Genomic DNA, 20,887 nt, shown 5'->3' on the forward strand with positions numbered 1-20,887 from the left:
TAAGGAAAAGCGTCAGCCGAAGCAGTTAGGTTCGAAATCGTATCAGAACACCAAGCTCAGATCCGAGTGCACATTTCTACTAGGGATATTTGTGAAACCCATTGTCCCAGAGTGAATGAGTTTTAGTTCTACGCCGCTTTAAGCAATATTCCTGCAATATCACCGCGGGGAACACCAGAAATGGGCTTCACACATTGTACCCATGTGGGGAGTCGAACCCGGGTCTTCGGCGTGACGAGCGAACGTTTTAACCACTAGGCTACCCCACCGCCATCATTGTTCAAGAAGGCAAAGGATCTAAGATCCAGAAAGTTTAGACACGATGTGAGATGATATGGAAGGAAGTTTAAACGTGACGTTCATGATTAATACACAGAGTACACTTGTATAGCGAATTGCATGCCTGTGGCTGCTTGCGTTAGTTGAGACAAAGGCCTGTCTTGGAACACCACACCGAGTTACCATACTTTAATAATGATAATGATTGGCCAGATTTATAGCGTTGAACTCCACACCGCAGGTTCATGCTCTAAGCGCATACAACATAATGGACATTATCACCCGGAATAACCCAAGATGCTTGTGAGGCGCTAGAATAGTTACATGAATAATAGTCACATGAATAAAACCACCAGGTACCCATTTTCTGCTGGGTGAACAGAGGTAGATTTGAGCAAACTCAATTGCCTAACGTGTGACCACATAGGTGCTTCGTTGTGGGGCAGAACTGAAGTCCTAGAAACCCTCAGGAGTCAAGCTGCCAAACACTGTCACCCATCCAAGGACTCTCCGTGAACAACGATGCTTAACTTCAACTGATTTGATGCATCACACAAAAACTAAATATATAAAGTACGACAGTTTCAAAGAATAATGAAAAAGGTACACAATGATTAATCTCTGAATATATATACTTCTGAAAGAAATACATAATTCAGATGGGATTGAAAAGGAGCCCCGGCGAGATTGGAAATTCAGAACAATAGAAAATGACTTGCTTCATTTGGGGCTTTTGCCTCAAGGAAAAGGCTGGGTGAATGGGTTGCGGGACGGTGAGGCTATGATAAATGAAACATGAATACGCTTATCAAAACTATTTCAGGAGTTGTCATTCAACTCGCTAACCAGGAAGATGATGTTGATCACTGGATTGTCTAGTCCAGACTTGATAATGTACAGACCGCTGTCGTACAGCTGGAATATTGCTGAGTGTGGCGTTAAACAAACAAACAAACAAACAAACGAGCGAACGAACGAACAAGCATGCAAGCTCTAACCAGGCTATCAAACATTTAATTGTTCTTTTCAGCCGATTTCAATCAGTATACAATTATTCCATGAGCCGGTGTTATCTCCCGACACGTAGGTGATATCTATATGACAACGCTTCTATATCCGCGGCGATCAGCTACGAATTACCAAACAAAAATCATCAAAAATAAATGCGATTTTGTTGTAACACGATTTGCTTTCAGAACAGGACAAATAAATCATGTTTACTTCCCGAAATAATCACATCGAAGATCGATCACATTCACATGATCGATTTATACAGAGTCATTATAACGCTTACAAGATTACACAAATTTACGCCTGAAACGTTCCGAGACCGAATATCCTTTGCGAGAGATACGTAAGACGTCTTCAGAAGTGTGTGCATATTTGACACAAACACACGACTAAAATCCACCATTAATGTTTAACAAGCACGATGCCTCCATCCATTTGTATGGGGAACAAAGCGAGAGTCTCCCAGCTCACAAGTTCGATCCCAAGTCACGTGACCCGCGCGCGCGGACTTCTACATAGATTCTTTCAAATATTCATGTACATACTGCTGCGGCATTAATAATTAAGTCCAACCGACCGCACAGTAATCAATAATGAGTCTACAACGATTCTGGAACAGCATGCCAAACCCCGCGGGGTGAGGGTTGGGTTTTCTCTTGGTCTGATTCCAAACACGTCCACAGGATGGTTGCTGCAGCTGTTTAATCTTGTTTCAGTCTTATATATGCTACAGCGCAATATATACCCTCTACAGTCTTCAGCCCCTTTTAGTTTAACCTTCTATCTGTTTACTAGTGCTTGGCTACTGTTGATGAGTATGGGGGGTGGGGTGCGGGTGGGGGTTAAGCAGTAAAATAGTGGTCTGGGTGTACGTGTGTGTGCATTGTGGTATTGTAGGTATGCGACGACTGAGCGATCTCAATAAAAGTCAAACCTCGCTTATCCGGACCGTCATCTATGTAAATTCGTAATGAACGCTACCGTCCAGTTTTACGGGAGTTGATTTTACGCTTTTGTCTCATCTTAGTCCTAGCTGTGAGGAGAGGGTAAAGAAGGCTGGGCCGTTAAATCATGTGGTGTAAGTTTGCTCATTCATTTTGTATTTATGAAATTTAAAAAACTGAATCTGTCAATAAGTAGTTTGTAAATGTATCTGAATCAAGACAATGCTCACAAACCTTTATTAAAGCCATCTGATGTCATCTTTGATTTTTAATAATCCCTTCATATATTTTTCTCCGCTATTTTGCATTTTACCCCGCAACGAGTCAGTGGATAATTGAGACTGGTTATTCGCAGTCACTGAATTTAATGCTTCATATTATTATTAAGTCGGGGTGGTGGGGTAGCCTAGTGGTTAAATCGTTCTCTCGTCTCGTCCCGACTCGGGTTCGGTTCTCCATATGGGTACAATGTGTGAAACCCATTTCTGGTGTCCGCCGCCTTGATAGTGCTGGAATATTGCTAAAAGCGGCGTAAAAATAAACTAACTCACTCACTATTATTTAGTTTGTCCTGAATCAGCTGACAGGGAAACACATTTCAAGCGCCGGTATGAATCAGGGAGACAAAATTCAACATTGAGAGAAACTACATTCAACCGCCAGGGAGACAAAATTCAACATTGAGAGAAACGACATTCAACCGCCAGGGAGACAAAATTCAACATTGAGAGAAACGACATTCAACCGCCAGGGAGACAAAATTCAACATTGAGAGAAACGACATTCAACCGCCAGGGAGACAAAATTCAACATTGAGAGAAACGACATTCAACCGCCAGGGAGACAAAATTCAACATTGAGAGAAACGACATTCAACCGCCAGAGAGACAAAATTCAAAATTAAGGAGAGGCAATGATCAAGAAAAATTCAAATAATCTGTCAGAAATAAAGAATTCAACCGACCAAATCAAACAATGAGAGAATTTAAATTCAACTGTCAAACAGCTAGCCAGACTGACAGAATCCCACCGTTATTCATATGTACCGTTACATATTTAAACTATCTCACAGAGTTCGATATCACGTGCAAAGGGTGATCATGGGTTTGTGGAAAGAGATTATGAAGACATACGCTGTCATATATTCTCAGATGTGCTGTCATCTAACGATTGTCAATTCATAGATATATTATTCAGTCCAGTACAAGTCAACTCGCGTGATTATTCGAAGATAACTATGGCATAAACTGAGATTACCAGTCGAATTACGTTGATGTATATAATTCATAAATCCATCGCTAATATTAAACCAAGAAGCCTTTAATACAAGTTTATCCCCAGAATTATAACAACTAAACCGTTTTTGCTAAATATTGGAAAAAGTGTGGGTGAACTATGCTCGTTTTCCAAACCTTCCGATTCCGAACCTACAGATGAGCTTTCTTATTACTGTATTGAAACTAGAAACCCTTTTGAAAATTATTTACTGTTTTCAAAAAAGAACCACAGAGAAATTTCGCCTCGAAAACAGCGTGAAAAGACCTTTATACTATTTTTAAATCGTATATATGTTACAGTCAATGTGGAAAATTGCTTGAAACGTTCAGTCAATTTGTAAATTGCCTGATTCGCGCGGTCAGTTGGTAAATTGCCTGAAAAAATGAGTTGGTTTATTTGACAGATTGATTGAAAGTTAGCTTCTATGAAACACACGCGGTCATATGAATACTTTGCCTGGCTTTAGCCAATCTTAAGCTGACCTTAGTTTTATCGTATCTCATAACATTTTAGCAACATAACATTTTAGCAAAATGTTTATATATACTACAAACAAAAAGTATGAGAACAACCTAAAATGTGATAGTCATATATAAACCTAAACATGGTGAGGTCATTAATACCATAAGGTAAATGCAACTTTTTGTGTGCTTAAAGGGGATTCAATATTCGAACGTGTGGAAGACAGACTTTCCATGCAGTTTGTGGCAACGGTTACAGCTTGTGGCAACGTTTGAATCAAACATGGTGCTGGTGTGTTTCAGCACCCTTGTTTTTCACTGTTTTTGACAATGTTTCATTTCACTCAAACTCAACGAATATTGAATCAGTTGCTTCACTGCATGTTCCAACATGTCGTTTAAAGTGCCTATTAAGCACACAAAAAGTTGCATTTACCTTATATAGAGTATAAATGACCTCACCACGTTTAAGGTGTTAGATGACTATCACATTTAGGGTGTTCCCATACTTTATGTTTGTAGTATATGTCAAATAGTGTTAAAGTAAGACAAATGATCAGTTCTTGGTTAAAACACTGCTGTCGTATCTCCTTGTCTGCACCTTTCACCCTTCTTAGTGCATAGCCTTAATTCTCATCTCTATTTAATTCACCACCCCTTAATCAATGCTCTACCACGTGGGTTAGCCATGGACGTTGCGCTTCATGGTTCTTCTGTAGCGGCCATAAAATTTCCGAATAAGTTGTGAATAAAAGTGAGAAAAAAATATTTCAGCCTTTAATGAAAGATTTTATTTCGTGTCCATGGATACATTTATGAAATTAGTTATGAATTATTAACACTTTTAATATTAATTCATTCATGTTTACAAAAAGTGAAGATTTTTCGTATCAATATTGCATCTGTGATAAGGTGTGACAATAAAATGAATCAAACTGAGATAATCTTAATGAAATTATTTTTTTGTGTTTCGGCGGTAAAGAAAACTATTAAATATAAATAATCTTCACACACATGTCGTGGTATTATCATACGGAACAAATAATAAAGATATATCATACAAAACTTCAGATATTAACTTTTATATTTGTGAAAATGATATCTATTCAGAACCGCCATGGTGCTAATCCAGCTGCGGAAGGAGACCATGCATCCCAACAAACATGCATCCCAACAACGTACATACCAACAAACATGCATGCCAACAACGTACATACCAACAAACATGCATCCCAACAACGTACATACCAACAAACATGCATGCCAACAACGTACATACCAACAAACATGCATGCCAACAACGTACCTACCAACAAACATGCATACCAACAACATGCATACCATCAAACATGCATGCCAACAAACATGCATCCAAACAAACATGCATCCTAACAACGTACATACCAACAACGTACATACCAACAAACATGCATCCCAACAAACATGCATGCCAACAAACATGCATCCCAACAACGTACATACCAACAACGTACATACCAACAAACATGCATCCCAACAACGTACATACCAACAAACATGCATCCCAACAACGTACATATCAACCAACATGCATACCATCAAACATGCATGCCAACAACATGCATACCATCAAACATGCATGCCAACAACATGCATACCATCAAACATGCATACCATCAAACATACATACCAACAACATGCATACCATCCAACATACATACCAACAAACATGCATACAATCAAACATGCATGCCAACAACATGCATACCATCAAACATGCTTACCAACAACCATGCATACCATCAAACATGCTTACCAACAGCAAATCAGCATACCAACAAACTGCATTTTACATTAAACGTGTGCTGTTTCTCCCCTGCAGTCGTTCCAACGTCGCACTGATATCTACAGACGTACAGCAGCTGGTGGGGCGGTGGGGTAGCCTAGCCGAAGACCCGTGTTCGATTCCCCGCATGGGTACAATATATGAACCCATTTTTTATGTCCACCGCCGTGATATTGCTGGAATATTGCTAAAAGCGGCGTTAAACCATACTCACTCACTCACCGAATATGGGATAGTAGTTAACGTTTGAGTGAGTGAATGAGTGAGTGAGTGAGTGAGTGAGTGAGGTCTTACGCCGGTTTTAACATTGTACCAGCAGTATGGAAATAGTTTAGAAATTTGATATAAATGTGAAGCTCGCTGTCGCAAATATGACAAAGAAACTACGTCAGTGATATATACGAGTGAATATTGTTTTACACCTATTCCAGCAAAGTGAAGAAAAATCACGGCGGTTGAACAACAAAATTGTAGCCGAACCCGTGCCGTCGGTGTGACGAACGAACGCTTTAACCGCTTTAACCGCTGGTCTATTCTAATTTCTTATTCACATTTCGGATCGCCTCAGTACATTATGCGATACATCTTTAATTCCTGTTACTGTATTTGACATACGGCCAATCATTTTAGTGACATGATAACATGTGGCCGAAGATATTCTGCACTTATTGACGCAAGATAATGTTTTGTTGTCATGGACTATTCTTTGAACGGCATTTACAAGTGATACACACACAAGCGAGAGTTTATGAATGTCATTTTCTTTATTTCTTATGATCCATGTACTTATATAGCTATCTGTTTCCCAGTTTTTCAATCACCCGATGAAGGAGTAAGAATATACCCCGAAAGGTCGTGTTCCTAATAGTAGAGAAGTTGACATCCACAAATTCGCCCCTTCATTGACGATAACAAAACCCACTTGACATCCTATGAGACAACCATTTACAAACAAAACAATAATAATCTCCTAATCTGTGTTCTTTTTTATCGAGAACTAAACCGTCATTTGGCAGTAGAATGTTTTTAGTTTTAAAGGTACATATCTTTCTTTGTATAGAAAATACACTATTAATGTTAATGAACGGATATTTTTTGTGGTTAAAAATGAAGAACATTCTTCGAATTGATCAGGGTCCAAATTTATACCGTTTGTTCCAAGGAGATAGCCCTTATCAATTTTTAGACTTTCTTTATGAAAGAACTGGCATTTGAATAGACAATGGAATTCATCTCCGATAACCTCAGTATCATGTACATTTCCACCGTCCAAACGGGGACAAGCAAGGAAAGGTTTGAAGGGGTTCAAACGAAGGGGCAAACGAAAGTACACCAAGTATTTTTAATCAATTCAATTTTGAAAGAACTGTTCAATTTGATTAACGTCTATTTTTACCAGCACTCACTTTTGGATAGTTTTGTGTAAAAATAAACTGACTGACTGACTGAGTTTGGTTTTACGCCGCTTTTAGCAATATTCCAGCAACATCACGGCGGGGGACACCAGAAATGGGTTTCACACATTGTACCTATGTGGGGATTCGAACCCGGGTCTTCGGCGTGACGAGCCGACGCTTTAACCACTAGGCTACCACACCGCCCCTGTGAAAATAAACGGTTAAATAAGGAACGGGGTAAGAAATGAATTCCCACCCACGTGGACAACCAAGTTTGAAATGCTGCAAATTTGTGCCGAAAAAGCAAGTTTATTGATTTTCAAAGGTAAGATGTCTAATATAGAAATCAGCAATTATGCATTAAGCGAACATTCTTTAAAGTTTTTCACATTTTGCATCAAATTACGTTTGAAAAAAATCCACCATGAGGAAGTATTCTTTGATTGCTGTCTGAGCGTTCATAATTTGGATGTAATATCACCGTATAAAATCAAGATTATAGATTGGAGTCTTTCTTTTGCCTCTTTAACTTGGATAGTGTTTCCGGGGGTAGTTCATTTATTGAATATATAAGATTTGTTTGTTTGTCGTTAAACGCCGCACTCATAATTACCCTCGTATTAAAATGTTTATTGAATTGATGAGTACAAGAGAGTGATTTTAGTTTTACGCCGCACCCAGCAATATTCCAGCTATATCGCGGTGGTCTAAATATAATCGAGTATGGACGAGACAATCCAGTGATCAACTTCATGAGCATCGATCAACGCAACTGTCATGTGTCTGCGAGCCCGATCACCTGCGTACCCTCTTACAACAAGCATGAGTTGTTGATAGTGGTGGTCCGATTAACTGAAATAATTGAAGATTGGTCGTAGGGACTAAACGACCAAGCAATCGATCATAATTTGTCATAATCGAAACACAAACAATTCTGGAACACTTGTTTTCATTAACAATATTTTTCACATGGTTGGTTTTGTCTGTTACATTTCGTAAGCACTACAAGCTCGTTTCAAGTCATGATTGAATTTATCTTAAAGATTCCAAGAAATTTATGTTCCTAACATACTAGTCATCCTTTAAAGATGTGAAATTTTCCAAAACCCCAGAAGAACTACATTTTTTCCCCCTTATTTTAATGTGCATTAACAAATTTCGTAAATGACGCTAACTAATTATTTTCGATGATTGATCGGTAGTAATGAACCAATCATCAATTATGAGATATTAACCAATTCCCAACACTAGTTGTTGAAGTTGTTCTAACCCGGTGTTTCTAACGAGTCCTGATAATAATACTAGAAGTTCCCCTATTGTTTGACCACGGAATTAATTAGTACGTGCCATTTTTCAGTTCAAGAGTAGATAAGACAAGATAGATAGAAAAGAAATTTTAAACTTAAATACTTAATGCGGTATGTGTTACCTTTCTCATTGTATTTTCTCCAAATATTAAGTTGTTTGCAGTAAATAAATCCTATGGCGAAACAAAGCTCTCTTACAATTTTTGACTGAGGTTGGATGATCATTTCGACAGTTTAATTCAATAGCTGTGTCATTAAGTTTCACAATCAGTCGAAACATCAATAACTGATAACCGTTTCATATGTTGCTAAGAGCTGATCTATTTAAATAAATTTAGCAACGAGTTTCAAAACAATATGTTTTTTTATACAGCTAATAAACTTAAAGGTTAAATAACTTGCTTACTATTCACATCATCGGGGATATTTAAGCCGTAATATATTCATGTATTTTACAAATTTTATACACTGAAGGTATATATTCTGTGTATGACGTGCTAATTTCACGATAATCAAAAGTTATTATTGTAGAGCATGTTCTAAAGACTATTCAAGAGTTATACCTTTCCATAAGCCATGCAATAAATGGATTTTTCATTGATGTAATATCAATACAAAGTAGATATCCATTAAAGATTTGACGATTCCATTTTAGAAATATACATCTTTAAGTGGCCCCGCACATATCCTAACGCATCTGGTCGTTTTTGTTATCCCTGTTACATACAATTATTATGTTAATAGCAGATTTCGGATGAAACATGATGTTTATGGGTAATTTATGTTTCACCAATAAGCTTTTAAAGTTACAAACTTATTATACAGATCCATATCCTATTGTTTATGAATGTTTATGAGGGAAATATGAATTTTCAGAGTTAAGAATAATGAGCTCGCGTGCTTTTGTCTTTGCGTGTATGTGTATGCAATGACACTTGAAACACAATCCCAATCAAATTCTGAATGTTTCACAACTAAAGGTAACTCTTTTTTATCAATTTAGAGCAATAATTGCTGACAGAATTCATGGCAATAGATGTGATGAATATATAGGTGTTAGATGTCCAAATATGTACATAAATGTATCTCCTACTGACAAACGTATACCTTATTGGAACTTACAACACCTGAAAAATAAATTATTTTAATTGCCTATGCAAGGAAAAATGTAACATTTGCGATTCTTAAATGTCAGGTAAATTGTAAGAAGTAAATTTGCACTAAACAATCTTTTCTACTTTAATACGACATTTAGAACATGAACCACAGAGAATAATTTCGTTAGAATATGTTTCAACAAATTGTTATTATAAGTAACATTTACACATCAATTTCGTTAGAATATGTTTCAACAAGTTGTTATTATAAGTTACATTTACACATCAAAATACATGAATGCAACAATGAGGGGTCCGGTGAAAGTGACTTTGTCAGGCTGGTCAGACTCATCATCTGCTCAGGACCCTTGTCCCCTCTACATCAGCCCAGACAGCTAATAGGACTTCTCTCAGAAAGCGCCGTCTATTGGAGTCCACTTTGCAGAGAATGTGTAGACTCCCAAACACCGCAGCTTTCTGCATTATGCAGAGCGTTAGAAGGGGATGTGTTTCTTGGTAACAAAGACCTGCAATGTGTAGACTCCCAAACACTGCAGATTTCTGCATTATGCAGAGCGTTAGAAGAGGATGTGTTTCTTGGTAACAAAGACCTGCAATGTGTGGCCTCCCAAACACTGCAGCTTTCTGCATTATGCAGAGCGTTAGAAGAGGATGTGTTTCTTGGTAACAAAGACCTGCAATGTGTGGCCTCCCAAACACTGCAGATTTCTGCATTATGCAGAGCGTTAGAAGGGAATGTGTTTCTTGGTAACAAAGACCTGCAATGTGTGGACTCCCAAACACTGCAGATTTCTGCATTATGCAGAGCGTTAGAAGGGAATGTGTTTCTTGGTAACAAAGACCTGCAATGTGTGGACTCCCAAACACTGCAGATTTCTGCATTATGCAGAGAGTCAGAGTGGTTTTGTTTCCAGATACCAAACCCATGCACTCGAGCTCATTCAGTCAAGAAACATAAGGCACCAAGGACAATGGGAAGTCGGACAATCGTGACATTTCGTAAGCGAGGTCCGTAAGTTTGCCATGTTTTCTCCTGAATTCTGTCAAACATATATATCACCCAGATTGTCAATGTTAGCTTACAGTCTGGCATATTTCCAGAGGTTTTCAAAGAAGCAGTTGTCAGACCATCACTTAAGAAGGATAACCTTGATACTAATGTACTGAAAAATGTCCGACCTGTCTCCAACCTGAACTTCATCTCTAAGTTGATTGAAAGAGCAGTTTACATCAGACTGTCATCACACCTGACTCAGAATCGACTATATGACAAGTTCCAATCCGCCTACCGGCCCAGACACAGCACAGAAACAGTTCTCCTGAGGGTGCTCAATGACCTCAGATGCTCAGTAGACAGTGGCAATGTTGGATCACTTGTATTGCTAGACTTGAGTGCAGCATTCGACGCGATTGATCACAGCATTCTCCTCAAGCTTCTTGAACACCAAATGGGCATCACCGGTTTGGCATTGGGATGGTTTTCATCATATCCGACAGGACGCACTCAGAGAGTCTTGATAAAGCAGTCTTCATCCACAACAGCAGATCTCACATGTGGAGTTCCGCAGGGATCTGTTCTGGGGCCCATCCTCTTCCTCCTTTTCATGACCTCCTTGACCGACATTTCGGACAAGTATGACACTCCTCATCATTCGTTTGCAGACGATACTCAGCTGGTAGACTCTTTTGCTCTGAATCAGATTCAACATTCCCTAGAGAAGACAGCTATCTGCACAAAGTCCATCAAATCCTGGATGTCATCTATGATGCTCAAAATGAACGATGATAAGACAGAAGCTATGCTTGTCGGCAATAAACATCGTCTGAACAAAATCACGACTGAGAAAATCACAATAGCTGATGCAGAAATTACTTTAGCTTCATCCGTGAAAGATCTTGGAGTGTTCATAGACCAGGACCTATCACTTGATGCTCAGATCAACCATCTTTCAAGAATCTGCTTCTTCCACCTGAGAGCTATCAGTAACATTCGTCATAATTTAACAACAGATGCAACCCATACTCTCGTCAGGTCCCTCGTTCTATCTAGACTGGCTTATTCAAACAGCATTCTGTTTGGACTCAGCTCTGCACACTTGACAAAACTCCAGAAAATCCAAAACGTTGCAGCCCGCATTGTATCCCTAACATCTAAAAGATCTCACATAACCCTGTTCTAAAGTCTCTTCACTGGTTGCCCATCCAAGCCAGAATCGAATTCAAGATCTTGACCATTGTGTTCCAATGTCTACATGACCTAGCGCCTCAGTACCTCTCTGAACTCATCTCAGTGTACACACCGCCACGACAGCTGAGATCACACCAACAGTTTCTCCTAACAACACCCCCTGTCAATCTCAAGAACTACGGTCACAGATCATTCAGCTATGCTGCTCCTTCACTGTGGAACAGTCTTCCCATAACCATCAAAACAGCAAAATCTCTTGACTTATTCAAATCTTCATTGAAGACCCATCTTTTCAGGAAATATTACGAATGACTTGTACAATTGCTGCAGTTGTATTTTAGCTGTACACACGGGGCGCCATGAGCATACACTAGTGTGTGGAAACGGCGCCATACAAGTGGACATTATTATTATTATTATTATTATATGAGTCAAAAGGGATAGAAAATTCAATTGTATCAATAATTTCATTGGTTTTATTACAAACGTCTCAGACTCTATAATTTCTATAATTGTCTTTTACCATGACGCCCTCTTCATATTCTGGGTCGATCCCCGATACTCTGTTTGTGTCAAAGCTGGGCATTCAATGACAAGCTGTTGGACAGTCTCGTTAGATTAGTTATAAAATCTACGCTTCATATTTACATTTGACGCAAAATCAGACATGGTCGGAAACGAGTGGGATGTGAGTGAGTGAGTTAAAATTAACGTCACCTCGGCAATATTTCAGCCATATAGTGACGAGAAATGTTGTACATACACAATAAATACAAGTAGTTAAATAACCAGTAATACGAGTGTAAAGTGACTGGTCCTGAGCAAAAAAACCTTCACTTTCAGGCAAGTCGACTTAATCTAAGTGAAGGACTCAGCACACTGATCATATATATATAAACTCGGAGGTCGTTCAGAGTATGTTCAGAGTATGTGTTCATTTAAGGTGGCACTACGCTGCATTGACACTTATTTCTGTGCGGTTAAGCGGTACAGAACCATCAACAAAACCAACATTAGCTTTGAGACAGTACAACATCCTTGGGGGCGGTGGGGTAGTCTAGTGGTTAAAAGGTCCGCTCATCACGCTCAACAGCCAGGTTCGATTCCCCACATGGGCACAATTTCTGAAGCCCCGTTTCTGGTGTTCCCCGCCGTGATGTTGCTGGAATATTGTTAAAAGCAGCGTAAAAAAACTAGACTCACTCACTTACTCCTGGGCTGGTTTACGAAAACTGTGGGATGCCTTGTCATCAAAATTCTAGCTAAACCCTCATATTGTTACAAAGATTATGGTTACAATCCTACTATGAAATATGAACCTAAATGTTACACGCATTCATAATACGATGTGGTGGTGTCACAAGCTTGTTGCCATTAATACAAAGACGCAGGAAAACACATACAGACGTTCAGGTCACATCAAGGTTGCATCTTGGTCCCATGTTGATTGTGTATACATGTACTGCATATTTTCTGTCCCAGCGACTAGGGAATCCTTTTTACACTCGAGGATTCCATGTGAATCCATAGAGATAAGCTTTAACATGAGGAGGCAGGCACCCATATGAGTTGCCTGGCACTATAGCCATCTACCTAAACTTTGAACAATGACATGTTTATTTAGTGCACTAACAAGCAAAAGATGTGTACCAGAAAAGAAATATGTATCCCTTGTGAGATATAGTGTGTTTAGTTGTTTCCGTGAAAAGTGACGCTCATAAATGTTTACTGTGAGGAATAAGTGTACTGTCTTCTGAAGACAATAAAAGGAAAACTGTTTGTCAGCTGTGGTGGAGCAAACATTTAAAACCTTGATCTACACGGAGCGACACATGCAGGTCGTGTGATCCCAGACTGAACCAGTGAACCTGAACCCGAGAACTCCTTAGAGTCTTACAGGTCACACTGACTGACATAACCATGCAGACTAGCTTAGGGCCTTACATTTCACACTGAGTGACATAACCATGCTGACTAACTTAGGGCCTTACATTTCACACTGAGTGACTTAACCATGCTGACTAGCTTAGGGCCGTACATTTCACACTGAGTGACATAACCATGCTGACTAGCTTAGGGCCTTACATTTCACACTGAGTGACTTAACCATGCTGACTAGCTTAGGGCCGTACATTTCACACTGAGTGACATAACCATGCTGACTAACTTAGGGCCTTACATTTCACACTGAGTGACTTAACCATGCTGACTAGCTTAGGGCCTTACATTTCACACTGAGTGACATAACCATGCTGACTAGCTTAGGGCCTTACATTTCACACTGAGTGACATAACCATGCTGACTAACTTAGGGCCTTACATTTCACACTGGTGACTTAACTAACTGACACTGACATTTACATGCAGACTAGCTGACTAACTTAGGGCCTTACATTTCACACTGAGTGACATAACCATGCTGACTAGCTTAGGGCCTTACATTTCACACTGAGTGACATAACCATGCTGACTAGCTTAGGGCCTTACATTTCACACTGGTGACATAACCATGCAGACTAGCTTAGGGCCTTACATTTCACACTGAGTGACATAACCATGCTGACTAGCTTAGGGGCCTTACATTTCACACTGGTGACATAACCATGCTGACTAGCTTAGGGCCTTACATTTCACACTGACTGACATAACCATGCAGACTAGCTTAGGGCTAGCTTTACATTTCACACTGAGTGACATAACCATGACTAGCTTAGGGCCGTACTGACAGCTTAGGGCCTTACACTGAGTGACATAACCATGCTGACTAGCTTAGGGCCTTACATATCACACTAACTGACACGTTCATGCAGACTAGCTTAGGGCCTTACATTTCACGCTGAGTGACATAACCATGCTGACTAGCTTAGGGCCTTACATTTCACACTGAGTGACATAACCATGCTGACTAGCTTAGGGCCGTACATTTCACACTGAGTGACATAACTATGCTGACTAGCTTAGGGCCTTACATTTCACACTGAGTGACATAACTATGCAGACTAGCTTAGGGCCTTACATTTCACACTGAGTGACATAACCATGCTGACTAGCTTAGGGCCTTACATTTCACACTGAGTGTGACAGCTTAACTTACATTTCACACTGAGTGACATAACCATGCTGACTAGCTTAGGGCCTTACATTTCACACTGAGTGACATAACCATGCTGACTAGCTTAGGGCCTTACATTTCACACTGAGTGACATAACCATGCTGACTAGCTTAGGGCCTTACATTTCACACTGAGTGACATAACCATGCTGACTAGCTTAGGGCCTTACATTTCACACTGAGTGACATAACCATGCTGACTAGCTTAGGGCCTTACATTTCACACTGAGTGACATAACCATGCTGACTAGCTTAGGGCCTTACATTTCACACTGACATAACCATGCTGACTAGCTTAGGGCCTTACATTTCACACTGAGTGACATAACCATGCAGACTAGCTTAGGGCCATTTTACATTTCACACTGAGTGACATAACCATGCTGACTAGCTTAGGGCCTTACATTTCACACTGAGTGACATAACCATGCTGACTAGCTTAGGGCCTTACATTTCACACTGAGTGACTTAACCATGCTGACTAGCTTAGGGCCTTACATTTCACACTGAGTGACATAACCATGCTGACTAGCTTAGGGCCTTACATTTCACACTGAGTGACATAACCATGCTGACTAGCTTAGGGCCTTACATTTCACACTGAGTGACATAACTATGCTGACTAGCTTAGGGCCTTACATTTCACACTGAGTGACATAACCATGCTGACTAGCTTAGGGCCTTACATTTCACACTGAGTGACATAACCATGCTGACTAGCTTAGGGCCTTACATTTCACACTGAGTGACATAACCATGCAGACTAGCTTAGGGCCTTACATTTCACACTGAGTGACATAACCATGCTGACTAACTTAGGGCCTTACATTTCACACTGAGTGACATAACTATGCTGAGACTAGCTTAGGGCCTTACATTTCACACTGAGTGACATAACCATGCTGACTAGCTTAGGGCCTTACATTTCACACTGAGTGACATAACTATGCAGACTAGCTTAGGGCCTTACATTTCACACTGAGTGACATAACCATGCTGACTAGCTTAGGGCCTTACATTTCACACTGACTGACATAACTATGCTGACTAGCTTAGGGCCTTACATTTCACACTGAGTGACATAACCATGCTGACTAGCTTAGGGCCTTACATTTCACACTGAGTGACATAACCATGCTGACTAGCTTAGGGCCTTACATTTCACACTGAGTGACATAACCATGCTGACTAGCTTAGGGCCTTACATTTCACACTGACTGACACAACTATGCAGACTAGCTTAGGGCCTTACATTTCACACTGAGTGACATAACCATGCAGACTAGCTTAGGGCCTTACATTTCACACTGAGTGACATAACCATGCTGACTAGCTTAGGGCCGTACATTTCACACTGAGTGACATAACATGCTGACTAGCTTGACATTTCACACTGACATAACCATGACTAGCTTAGGGCCGTACATTTCACACTGAGTGACATAACCATGCTGACTAGCTTAGGGCCTTACATTTCACACTGAGTGACATAACCATGCTGACTAGCTTAGGGCCTTACATTTCACACTGAGTGACATAACCATGCTGACTAGCTTAGGGCCTTACATTTCACACTGAGTGACACAACTAGACTAGCTTAGGGCCTTACATTTCACACTGAGTGACATAACCATGCTGACTAGCTTAGGGCCGTACATTTCACACTGAGTGACTTAACCATGCTGACTAGCTTAGGGCCGTACATTTCACACTGAGTGACTTAACCATGCTGACTAGCTTAGGGCCGTACATTTCACACTGAGTGACATAACTATGCTGACTAGCTTAGGGCCTTACATTTCACACTGACTGACACAACTATGCAGACCAGCCTAGGGCCTTACAGGTCAGACTAGCTTAGGGCCTTACATTTCACACTGAGTGACACAACCATGCAGACCAGCCTAGGCCCTTACAGGTCAGACTAGCTTAGGGCCTTACATTTCACACTGACTGACACACCCATGCAGACTAGCTTTCTTAAGATGTCACAAGAGAGATGTTTCATGACAGAGTGTCTATCTTATGCCACCAGATGTTTAATGACAAAGTCATCTGTTTTAATCTAGATGTTTTATGAGATCTTTCTATCTTGTATCACGAGATGTGTCACAAGAGAACTGTTCATCTCATACCGTTAGACATTTCATGACAGAGTTGCTTATCTTACACCACTAGATAATTCATGACGGAGTTGTCGTTCCTATTTCACCAGATATTTCATGACATTTAAAGCACAGCCTCAGACCTATCCGGTTGTACTTACACTTAGCTAATGGTACCAAGGTCAGAACGGAGTAATGTTTGCACCATGATTGGTATATACTAGTTCATTGATTGCTGAAGTAGCGATAAGCGAGCCCCGGGTCTTGGAAATACCAAACCTGGAAATATATAACGAAATGGATATTTTAGTGAAATGTTCATATATTTTTCAGAATAATAGATAAATCACGAGGCTAATATGAAGAAAGTTATGCGTATTTATGATACATTTAAACGGAAGATATCGACGATATTCATATTTTATCGTATTTTGCTGTAAGTAGATGAAACGTAGTTTGAAACTTCTTCATTTGGGTCAAAGTCATAAATATCAGTTTGTAGAGATTTAAGAGAAACGTTCATATGATACGATTAAAATGATCTGTGTTAGAGCACGCCATGTAGAATAACTGTCGATTGTCTCAAGCTAATTTCTCTAGATGTTGAGTCCTGTGTTTGATAAGTGAGTGAGTGAGTGAGTGAGTGAGTGAATGTGATTTAAGACTGCTGGGACCCAATTTCTGGTTAATCACCACGCTTGTTGTAGCGCTCTATACGTACAATGATCCTGAACGCAACGCTATTTTTGAAAACCAATTTGACCTCAGCACTTCCTAGGGCTGTGGGGTAGACTAATGGTTAAAGTGTCCGCTCATCACACTGAAGACCCGGGTTCGATTCCCCACATGAGTACAACGTGTGAAGCCCATTTCTGGTGTACCACGCCGTGATATTAAGGAATATTGTTAAAAGCGGCGTAAAACCATACTCACTCGCTCACTTCCTATTTTCGTCACGAGAGTTTTTTCCCTTAACATGTACTCGTTTGACCCAACTAGATGTGCCATGATTTTTTCAGTTAGTCTGGACTAATATTTGTGAACCTTTTGCTGCAATCATGTGTCTGATAAAGATATTTGTAAGGGTGATACACCATCGCAAAGTAGAAAAGGATAAAAATATTCAGTAAATCGTATTCACCTGATTTTCGGAAGGAGGCAGAATATTTAAGAAAATACGATTTGTTCCTGAAAATGCTGACAAAACATTCTTGACATAAGGTGAACAAAATTACATCCTGAGCAAGCTGGGTGTCCTGGATGAAATGAATTATGAATAGAATTATTTCGTGTCAAAGGTACATTCGGTTGTAAAATAAGTCAAAATGACCTTCAAGTGAACATGTTTCTGTCCATGACCCATGATATATATTTCAACGTCATGGCAAGCCCTGAAACCAACCTTATGAAAAGTTTAATAATGCCCTATATCACTTAGAGTTAAAAGAACAAACATGTTAGATTATTCACATGTAGAGAAATGATGGTTGTATTTACGATTTCTAAAAGCTTGCTCATTTATAGCTCCTGTTGACAAACGGGGCCTCGTCACTGGCCCATTCATATTGTGATTTTTCACGGCTAGTTTGCCCTTTTCAACAAATGGAATCTGTTCTGAGGAGAGTTGTGACTGTGTATCAGTTTGTATGGACCTTTCATTTGACCTCTTCCTTTGGTTATAATGGTCGCTGTTTATTTGAGTAAGTATCAGGAAAGGTAACGTGTAAACACGATGGGGCGACGACGGGTCTATTGCAACTTCATCATTTATGACGTATAGATGGGCATGAGGTCAGCAGTACAACAGGTGTCAAATAATTACACAAAAACATGTGTATGCGTTATACTGAGAATATAGATCTTATTACTTCAATAGATAGGATTATGTTTTCCTAGAGATGTGTTTCGATCGAAATACAAACACGTTTTAGGAAAGATACAAGTTTTAGTGTCTATTATTATGTGTTGTTCTCGTAAGAGGCGACTGACGGGATCGGGTGGTCACTCTCGCTGACTTGGTTGACACATGTCAGCATTTCCCATTTGCGTAGATCGATGCTCATGCTGTTAATCACTTGATTGTCTGGTCCAGCCTCGACTATTTACAGACTGCCGCCATATGGTTGGAATATTGCTGAGTGCGGCGTAAAACTAAACTCACTCTCTTGTTCTCATCAATTCAATAAACATTTTAACACGAGGGTAATTACGACAGTATTCAGGTAAATACCTAACACGATACTCATTGTAAAGAGGACATACTAATGTAATGTGGAATTCATCTTCTACTTCAGTCACACAGGAACTACAAAACGCAGGTCAAATTTGCGAATGTTTGAGCTTTCAATGTGTATGTGTGAAAACTGTTTGAAAACGTTTATTTAAGCATGAACAAATGACAAAACAGTCGACACATGGATACACTTTATTATTAATACCGGTTTTGTTTGACATCCACATCCAAGGTGATTTGCATATAATCGATCGTGTCATCTGATTTATTCATTTCCTATCAATAACCGATGCTGCTTCGATGTAAATTGATAATGAGTATAAAAATCAATGCTGTGACATTTTTCTAAACTCTCTTCTCTCGTCTGTTTTAGCTCGGTAAACATGAGTCAGAATGGCATAACATTTGAACGCTCATATTCTACTTTTAATGTGAGAAAAATGTGTTTATTTTCAAACACTTATATCAACTTATTCTAAATTTGTTTTGTTCCTCAAAAGAAAGATCGTGCTTGTTTCGTAAATACTTCCCTTTAGACTATCAACAAAGACAAAATCTAAAACATTTCATGGTTAAGATAGCCAGCAACCAATTCAAAGTTAGGGCTCAAGACTTAGAGTGAGTGAATAGGTTTTACGCCGCTTTCAGCAATATTCCAGCAATATAAAGTCGGTGGACACCCGAAATAGTCTTTACACATTGTACCCATGCATGAAATCGAACCCAGGTCTTCAGCTAAAGGGCACTCTGATGTCTGATAAAACAGCAGGGAGTGAGTGAGTTTAGTTTTACGCCGCTTTTAGCAATATTCCAGCAATATCACGGTGGGGGACACCAGAAATTGACACACTGCACCCATGTGGGGAATCGAACACGGGTCTTCGGCGTGACGAGAGAACGCTTTAACCACTAGACTACCCCACCACACATGATAATTTTTGTGTACTTTATTGGTTAACTAAAGTGGCCTCCATTGGCTTCATTTTATAAGTATTAATTTTCAAAATTTGAAACGAAGCCGTACGTTTCAGTATGTTTGTCTTTACGTATGTGAAGCCCATTTCTGGTGTCCCCCGTCGTGATATTGCTGGAATATTGCTAAAAGCGGCGTAAAGCGAAATTCAGTCAGTCTATCCGCAACACCACGGGGGCTGTCTACTGTCTATAGTTGACCATCAATTATAAAACTGTTCTCACTCACTCACTCACTTTGCGTTTGATCAACACAATTTGATTAATACTTGACATAAAACACCATTTAAGTCCTCCACTGTCTGATGATGTCATTTCAGCCTTAATAAACATTTGCCAGGTGTTATGGAGGCCAAATCAAAGTTTCAGTCTTGAAAGACGTAGCAAGAACCGTAGGTTCGTACAATACGCACACGCACGCACGCAAGCACACATTCACACACCATGGTCACTGTTCAGGTTGTTAATACGGATTACATTGCCCATATCTATTCACTAAACTCAAATATTATCAAGGATAATAAAATTTTCAAATTCAATTTTTTTATGTTCATTCTTAACATTATTTCATTTTAGTAACTTCAGATTACATGAAGAGAAAGGTTTAATCAAAGTCCACACAGAGATAATACTCTTCGATCCCCCTTCTCTCACCTC

The sequence above is a fragment of the Haliotis rubra genome, unplaced genomic scaffold (genome assembly GCF_003918875.1).
Source record: "Haliotis rubra isolate DU_JTF1 unplaced genomic scaffold, ASM391887v1 Scf272, whole genome shotgun sequence".
Taxonomy (NCBI): domain Eukaryota; kingdom Metazoa; phylum Mollusca; class Gastropoda; order Lepetellida; family Haliotidae; genus Haliotis; species Haliotis rubra.